The sequence below is a fragment of the Crotalus tigris genome, unplaced genomic scaffold, assembly GCF_016545835.1.
Source record: "Crotalus tigris isolate CLP2741 ecotype Arizona unplaced genomic scaffold, ASM1654583v1 scf7180000019553.37968852642:3898890, whole genome shotgun sequence".
NCBI lineage: Eukaryota > Metazoa > Chordata > Lepidosauria > Squamata > Viperidae > Crotalus > Crotalus tigris.
In genome coordinates, this window is record NW_024097591.1 from 2,882,695 (window position 1) to 2,892,182 (window position 9,488).

Sequence of the window (9,488 nt, forward strand, 5' to 3'; positions counted from 1 at the left end):
ATGTATGCTGGAATAAAGACCTAGGAGTTGCATTTGATTTATTTAGATAAATCCTCAATTTCATTTCTGGATAATTGTAATCCGTGTGTCTTTCTAAACTGCCCCTATTTGCCTTTGAAAGAAGTGCAAGAGGTAGGGTCTGTCTACGATAAAATTCTCCATGGAACTGGTTTAAGGGCGAAAGTAGTCTCACTTTCCAAGTTTATAATCTCAGAGGCACGACAGGCGAGGAAAAAGCGATGCGGATGGTAAAGGGGAAAAAAAAGCAAATTGGACACCAGTTTTTCGAGCTGCAATTCTTATCACAACTTGTTGGGATCATCGCATTTCTGAGAAGTTGATTGGAAGATGAGATATTGAAAAAGGAAATTTTTTTTAAGGAAAAGTGCCCTCCCTGTTTTAAGTAAATTTGTTTTGCCTTCCAGGATTATGCGGTCTACCACAATGATGTAAGATACATGCTATTTGTTTATTTAAAACCGTGGTCCTATATTTAAGCATTTCAGAACAGTGTTACAGCACTGATGTAACGTAGGAGGGAAGCCAACAATTAAACGAAGTCATTTAGATAAAAACTAGACAGGAGCCAAACCACAATTTACAATTCTCTTCCATTCTCTGGAATGAAATTAATTAGTAAACAGTTTTGGAGAGGAATTTTAAAATAATCTACTGGGCCCATAACTGGCTAGAGCAATGTTTCTCAACCTTGACAATTTTAAAGTGTGTGGACTTCAACTCCCAGAATTCCTAATCAGCTACTGATATTGAAACACACTTAAGTCAGCAAAGGTGTGTAGCAGGAAATTTCTCTGCTGCCTTTTCTTGAAATTATCAGTATTTCCAAAATTTCTGTCTGTGTTTGCTTAGGATGTGGGAGTATGTCTTGACAAGCTATGTCAAATAACAGATCAAGGCACTTTTCAACTGTGTTTCATTTCAAAAGAACTATGTTTTATAAAGTAGATTAAATGCTGGCAGATGTTCCCCTGGTAAATCCATTTATGATCATCCAGAGAGGTTATGGATCACATGTCCAGGACTTCTGCAAACTCAACAATTCAGAGTAGTTTGTTTGCTTGTTTCATTCTTCAGTTGACCATTGGATGGTTTAGTAGGTCTTCATAAACCCATCTTTGTAATTCGATATTCAATAACATTACGGTGTACACCAGAAACTAAGCTTAAAAAATAAATATGGTTTTGTGCAGTGGGTGGATGGACCACATCTTCCATGTAGGTGTGGAACAGTGAAATTGAAGCATGTGCAAGTGAAAAACTTCCTAGTATTTCTCCATGAGGGTCCAGTCAAGCTTAAGAGCTACGTGATGCAACACCTTCCAGAAATCTCTGAAGGCATAGCCAAGTTAAAACCAAGTTACTTTTTGGCTTGACCCATGAGTGAGCACAACCCCAAATCCAGATTGTAGAAAATTGGGGCCCTAATATCTCAGACTTCCTGTCCATAAACAGGAAGTGCCTGACTGGAACATCCCATATGAGAAGTTGGGTGGTGGAATTCCATCACCACGTTAGCTGGAAAAGATTTGTTCTATAAAACAGATTTGTCTAGTGGAGTGTGAATGCTTACTAGTATTACACAATTTACATACTCATTTGCATTGGCAGTTTTAACGCTTTGGGAGTGAGGGAACATTGATGTTATAACCTCAAGTATTTAAATAACCAAAAAGAAGGAGCTAGACGTCAAGACATTGGATCTTATACAAGGTTCCTCAGAGTTTACACAGTAAGAACATCTCTGTTCAATCAGCCCTGTTTATTTTGAGCAATTCCAAGAAACAAGAAAGCCCCACAAAGCAGGGGATAAACATGAAGTAAGCATCTTACTGCAACAAAAGCTTCCAATAAACAAAATCAGATCAGGCTACAGTAGGTCTTCAGCTTCCTGAAAGATCACGAAACAAACCAAGATAGTTGCAATTTTTCCTCCCATCTAGAACCAGTAAATACTGGGACTGTAGGGAGTGCTTGGCAGAGCTCTGGAGTAGAAGCTGGAAACCCGATTTGTTTGCTGGGCATGGCGTTGGTTGTTGATGGCACACGGATTGTGTTGCTCAATGCACAGTGACTGGTCAGGGCAGCAGATGGTAGGACCTGGGATGGTGAGGATAAAAGAAGGTGGCTGGACTGTCACCGTTGAAGGAGGACACGAGAAGGTGCAATGGTCCCTCATGTTGGAGCCAGCAGACATTTTGAAGTTCAGTGACAGATCTGCAAACAAAGAGACTCGGATCCTTTAAGATGCATGCCGCACATTGCAAATATGTGCAATTAAGTGATAATTTACTTTGTTTTCAGAGTTTGGGAAATGCACAATAGGGTGACCTTCCGAATGGGCTGGGTTTCATTTAATGCCTTTCTTGATTTTGGAATTTTTGATTGCTTCCACCTCAGAGGACTTTAGAAAGAATCGCAGCAAGCGACGCTAAGACAGACAATAGGGACAATAACATCCAAGCCGTGTGTAGATTATGAATCATCCTGAAAACCAAATTTACACAAGCTTGGGAGTGGGAAACACCCTTACCTGCAAAGAAACATCTCCACAAGACATTTCTTCTCTCGTCGCCTTTCTCAATAGGTAACAACCTTCAACCGGCATCTTATAATTACCTAAGCCCTGATCCTGATTGGGCTTTATAGGTGAACAGCCTAAGTCACCCACATCCACCACCAAAACCTAACCAAGTTTAATCCTAATCCTATATTAATACAGCTGCGTTAGCAGTCTTGGACAGAGCCTAGAAGGTCTTAGTTGGACCTGATGAAAAATCTAGGCTTTTCAACACCATGAGCAGAGATTGAAATGGTGACACAGCAATGACTTCATGTTTTGGAAGGTGGTGGAAACATGAAGTGGCTGTGGATAGTTTTGTTCTAGAGATGTAAGATGGATCTTGGAATTTTGGACTGATCCATTCTAGGGGCCAAAGGAATTGCGTTTTAGGGGATAATGGAATGGACTGTGATGTTCTACATTCATCTAAACCTTGAGTCCCTCATTCTAAGGTTTTATTCTTTCTTGTGGAGAAGAAACCCCAGATCATTAAACTTCTTATGCCGATTTCCCTACCTTTAAAACCAAAATCAGATTCAAGAAGCTCTTGGCAGCTACGCAATCACAATTTATTCTCTATTGAAGGACAGTACAATTACTAGAACACGAGAAGAGACATCTTCTCATCCTAAGAGACATCACCAAACATCTTCCTGCACCTAAACATAGAAACGCACCAAGGAAATGCCCCAGATTGTGAAGGTACTTACCTGAATCCTCAAAGTAGATGCGAAGATGGAAGAAAGTCTGCGGGATGAACTCTTTATAGCATTCATCTGACAGCCTGGGGGCACGTTTGAGAATTTTGTTTGGGATGGTGGGATTGTTGTCTTGCTGAGTCGATAAATTTTCACGAGGAACTCCCCAAGGTTCTTTAAAGCTAATAGCTCCCTGTCTCTGATGATACAAATATGAATACTTAATTCACAATCATCTTCCAAACTCAGCTGAACAGCATGATTGGCCAACCTCATTTCCAATGGAATTATTCTTAGAAGCAACATTACTTCATCACCTGAAATTGCTTTTTAAGCAGGAATACCCAACCAACAGATGTGGTGCCAGTAGTCCTCCAGATTATATGTTTTGCTGACATCCCAGAATGAAAATGTTGGCCTTAACATTAAGAAGAGAAGATGCTTTCACACGTCAAGAAATCCTTGGGATGTACAGAATAACAGTCTGAAGGGACCTTGGAGGTCTTCCAGTTCACGAGGGAGACCCTAGACCATTTCAGACAAATGGTTGTCCAATCTCGTCTTAAAAACCTCCAGCGATGGAGCACCCACAACTTCTGAAGGCAAGCCATTTCTTGGGTCTGTTCAGACCAGTCTCGTTGTAATTGAATAAAGGGCTCTCTAAGTTTTCAGAAAGGAATATTTATAGTTCTAAAGAAGTTCTGGTTGAAATCTAGATGTTCTTCAGTCAGTGGAGAGGCCCCACCAGATTTGTATATTTTTTGAAATGGAAAGAAAAATAAGAAGCAGAGTCTTATAACTATGTACAATGAGTTATTTACCAAATGAAACAGTGACCATATTTATCATCTGTAGTGGCAAAAGCAGGTCCATTGGTTTGGATTTAAGTAAAATACTGTCTTCTTGACTTCAGAATTCACCTGTCACATTCAGGAGAACACACCTTTGGATACTGGCCAAAACAGAACTGCTGATAACTTGATTTTCTATGAATTTATTAGTCTCTTCTTTTAATATCACGAAAGTAACCATTTTCATCAATCTGTGGGAGCAATTTTTATCAGTTGTCTACCTGCTGGATGAATTGATCCATACTTGTACGCCACCTACAAACTCAACACTGACAATAAATGGCATAAAATTGCAAAGGACCCCAGTACAATAGTTGGTGGTTAAAGTCAACTAATTCAACAAAATTAAAGCTGAAGGAAGACCAACATGATGTGCAACAGAAGATCAAGTCTTCAACATTCAAAGAGTTGGATCTTTACCACTTCTGAAATCCAGATGAGGGTCACCTGGACCTCAGGAGGACATTTGTTCCATGAGGTTGGGACTGCCACCAAGTGGGGTGATGGAACTATCTCTGGGCTCCTGTCCTCCCTAACCTCATAACCTATAGTACCCCACATTATCTTCTCTATCTAGTTGACAGCTTGACCCTCACCCTGAACCATTTCCAGATGTTCCCCTCCCAGCTTAAAACACCCTTCCTGAATTTAGGACGTTTTAAGATAAGAGCATTGAATGCAGAAGAAAATAAAATATTCCAATTTGTTTACCCTTCCTCCTTAGAGGGAACCGTAGGACAAACCAAGATAAAGCAAGTCTAGAAACATCTCTCAAGTTTTTATCTTTTCCTATACCTCCCAGGAGATAATTTCCTTGTGGGAGAAACCTCAAATTATAGCAATGAATTGCCCAACCTATTTATGAACCCAGGAGTCTTGCAAATCTCAAGATAATGATATGTGAGTGTTACACCCTCCTGCTACTTCCTTCCAACTGACTCAAACCATGCTCAAATATTGTCAGCTTTCATCTGTGGTTTGTCCAATGACAAGAATCAAGATGAAGAGACAAATATCTGGTACTTCCTTGAGTTCTGGATTAAGAAGGGAGGAATTAAGGTACGTGGTCCTTCTCCCTTCAAAACACCATCAGTTGCACATCCAGATAAATGTTGGTATCCTCAGCTCATTGAAATTTGAACTGACCCACACCAGAATGGCAAAATAAGAAAGTTGGTGGATCATTCTTGACCTCCTTGACTTTTTCAGGAATTCCAGAGAAGGTCTTCACAAGTTGCTTGATGGAATCTCAGCAACATTTTATTCAAGCTAGTTCTTTCTTCCAGGTTAGACATATCCGTATCTAACAAGGAAACTCCATAAGCCTCCTTGACTACCTTCAAAATTGCTCCAATTAGTTAGCAGGGCCTCCCTAAATATTAAATATTCATTCAATGCTACCTGTTGGGTAGAATAATTTCACGGCAGCCCACAGATTTTTATCATTCAAAAGCTGAATCATTAAAAATTAAAAAGCCACACTTAAGCTCTCTAGTTCTACAGGGAGCAAAGATTAGATTTTGGGGAAACAATCCAGATAAAAACATTAACAAGTTTCTAGACCGCAGGACTGTTGGGAAAAAAAATGTGGTTTTAGAAATACACGATATAAATTTGTATGACTCTAGGCCTAACAACAGAGGAGCCACGTCAAGTATTTTAAATGTAGTACATTTGAGCCAAATTGGACTTGTTTGGGGTTATAAAAATATTATATTCCATTGAGATTTCAGGCATTTGAGAATATAGTTTGTTTAGCAATAGCAGAGGGGTTGATATCTGGAGCTGAATTATGATCAAATAAGACCCTTGGGCATTTCTTAAATGATTTGCTGCAATTGTATTATAGCAATGGTGGATGCTCCATCACTGGAAGCTTTTAAGAAGAGACTGGACAGCCATTTGTCTGAAATGGTATAATGGTATATGGTGAGCAGGGGGTTGGACTAGAAGACCTCCAAGGTCCCTGTCCAGCTCTGTTTTTCTGTTAACCTGTTCATACATTTGCAAAGATTAATCCTTAATATCTGATTCTCAACCTTCCAGATTTTTTTAAAAAATTATTCATTCATTCATTCATTCATTCCTTTATTCCTTTATTTAATTTAATTTAATTTAATTTATTTATTTATTTACCTCCTTCTAATTGCTTTGCTTGAACATTGTTGGAGGTGCACGGAACTCTATTGTACAAAACATTCCTGCTATAAACTGGTTTCTACAGAAAGATTAGAGGTAATTCAAAGGAATGAAGATCCCTCCCATCGAACACTCATCCCCTCCCCAACTCAAAAACAGAGAAACTCAAGAAACAACCAAACAGCTTTAGCGAGGGATTGTTTTGCCATCGTTTGGACCTGAGGCCCGAGTAAGAACATCGTCGCTTTGGTGTTGATGGTAGTCTCTACAAAATGTTCTCCTAAGAGTGAGCTGAATGCAAAAAAAATGGGTCTACGTTGCAAGGTTATGGGGCTTAGTGGTGATGTTCAATAAGCTTCGCTTTCCAACTTTTATGGAAAAACTGTGGGTCAGAGTTTTGGTTGAGAACCTGAGGAGATATTATGGATCAAGGTTATAGAAGACCTATCATATGGATTCCGTTTTATTTTCAAATGGATTTATCCCAAATTTGCACTCTTTTTCCAAAGGGATGGACAATTAGGGCAACTGAAACTGTCCAGATGGAAGTGGATACTATCAGGTTTCTCCATCTTGCAGGAGATATGGAGTATGCTAGCTTTTAGATCTCAAACTTGGGATCTAAAAATGACCCCAAATGCACTTTTTAAAAAAAATAACTGGGAATGAGATGGAAATGTTTCAAATACGGGAAGGGGTTAAAATGCGTAAATGGCCTTTCCCAAGAGCCTAGAACCTCTGGAAACTCTAAAGGTTTCCATTAGTTGCTTAATAAACAAAACAGACAAAGTTTTGGAATGCAACCTTAGAGATTTTTTTAATATGAACAAAGACACATGAGAACATGTTTTACAGGATGAACATTTGACTGCAAGGATGGACTTCCATCCCCAGAACTGGGTTTTCCTCTTGTCAACCTTCCATAGGTCCCCTTTCAACCAGCTATGGAATCATATCCGATCTGTACAGAAGGATCTTTCTCTGTTTTGGGAATTCAGTGGAAGGGTAACCAGAGTCTGGTGGCTTGTCAAACGTAGAGAGGAAAGGAGTTAGGTCTGGCTTAGATGTGAATGTGGAAAGAAACAGGTGTATCATTGTAAATGGTCAACTGGCTGGCTTCCAGAAAGTCCACTGATGGAGAAGGACTTCATCGTCATGCTCAGGGGGGTTAATAAGATGACCGATAGGTGGAGGAGCTGAAGTTGGCACTCGGCAAAGCTTGGGAATAGAAGCTGTTGAAGTTGGAGCCACCCCTTGTCAAGGGCAAAGGATATGCAGCACATGGGTTGTGCTGTTCAATGCCCAGAGGCTGGTCAGGACAGTAGAGGGCAGGTCCTGGGATGGTGAGGACGAAAGGTGGTGGCTGGATGGTCACAGTTGAAGCTGGACATTGAGCGTAGCATTCGTTCCACATTGAACGGCTGGCAGCCATCTTAGGATGTTGGAGAGAGGCTGAAATGAGAAGAATCAGGACCAAGAGGAGAAGTTATGAGAGGTGAGGACCACAGTCAGAAGAACATCACCACCAGGATGGATGGGGTTGTGTCCTCAATGTTCTACTGAAAAGAGATCTATGGATAGAAAGGCTCCAACAGGTACTTATTACAATGGAAACTACCAAAGATAATTTTAAAAAAGTTTAGAAAAAGGCAGTGGATATAGGAGGGAGAATGTATTAATAATACATTTTGCTCTCTGATGTATGGAACAGTTCTGTAATAATTTAATAATCATGCAGGATAGTGCAATATAAAGTACTGGACAAACCAGTGTCCATCTCTTTGAAATATATATTTATGCATAATATTATTGCCTTAGAACATACCATATATTAAAGGATATTTTATACCCTGCATAAATACATCCCTCCACAATATGTATTAACTCTAGAAATATTGAGTATAAAATATGTATTGCATAAAATATTGTATAAAATGTTGCATTAACATGCCACATACATTAGCAGATTTTGTAAAATATATTGCATTAGAAAACAAGGGCTGTTTTATGCACAGCATATATTAATGCAATGTGCAAATAATACGCATTTCTCTAGAGAACGGAGTAGAATTTCTAATATGAAATATGCATGACATGATAAAATATTGCCTAAAATGTTCTGTTCAGCTGCTGCATATATTTATACAATATAGAAACAATGCATATTGCTCTACAATAGATCTTTGTTATATCGCAATATATATTACACAAGACATTATTAAGAGTAGAAAAGATTATCTTTAGAGATTGCCTTTGTTGCTTGGTATAATATCCATCTCTTATAGTCTTAATCTTCATCTCTGGTTTGGGAGAACTGCTATTCCTGTGCTTGAAAAATATTAGCTCCTGGGGAAGGGGAAGAGGAACAGAAGGAAAGGAGAAGGTCTTCTGGAATACGTTGACTCCAGAGATTAATGGTTCTCCTTCGCTGAGGAGAAGATCCAATGCCAAACTCGGGGACAATAGCACCTGGACTATGTCCTGTGTCTTCAGCAGAGGTGGATTCAACTCGCCTTTTTCCCAATCCTAAACCATTCTCCTTCAGTGAAACGTCATCCATGTTCTGGAGGCACTTCTGCTTTTGAAACTCTGCTAGCTTGGTTCCTGACTTTCATCTGCAATTTTCACAAGCTTGGTTTCCCTATCTCCTGACCCTCAGCTTGCCAACCCAAACTCCATCTCTGTCTTCACTGGAGAACAAGGACCTGAAGACAACCCTCCCTCTTAAGCATGCCTTCCCAAGTCCAGGGAAGCTAGAAGGTTGCTCTTAATCCATGGAGTTGAGATCCTCTTCAGAATCCCTCTACACACTTGCAAAGAAACCTTGTAAGAACTTACCGGTTCCCAAAGGGTTTGAAGATGTCAGAAATGAGGAGATGTTCTGAGATGTTTCCTCAAGGAGCCAGCTTTTTATACTCTCAGTTGCATAGCCTCCAGGAATGAGACACCCAGAATGAATTTCCCAACTTGGTGTCACAAGAGAGACACCCTGTAAATAATTCCCCACCCAGATGGTGATTACTAAGCGGTGCAATAAGAAAACAATTTATCCACCCAATTTAGTGACAATTAGGTTTGACCAGCTCAATGCAAGGGAGCTAATGTATGTTACGCCCTACGGATGGATTTAAGAAAAAATGGATGGCTTTATCAAGTGAAAACAAGGAGTTTCCTCTGCTTAACATTCCACAAAATGCTTTTGGATTGGTCACTCATGAG

The 9,488-nt window shown here is 39.7% G+C and overlaps 1 long non-coding RNA gene across 1 annotated transcript; it reads right to left on the reverse strand.

Annotated features, from left to right (window-relative positions):
* Positions 1 to 7,059: 7,059 nt before the first annotated feature.
* Positions 7,060 to 9,246, reverse strand: LOC120317051. The gene is made up of 2 exons (XR_005559125.1): positions 9,108 to 9,246; positions 7,060 to 7,721 (listed from the first exon to the last, which is right to left on the reverse strand). It is a non-coding gene; the product is annotated as an uncharacterized LOC120317051 (long non-coding RNA).
* Positions 9,247 to 9,488: the final 242 nt, after the last annotated feature.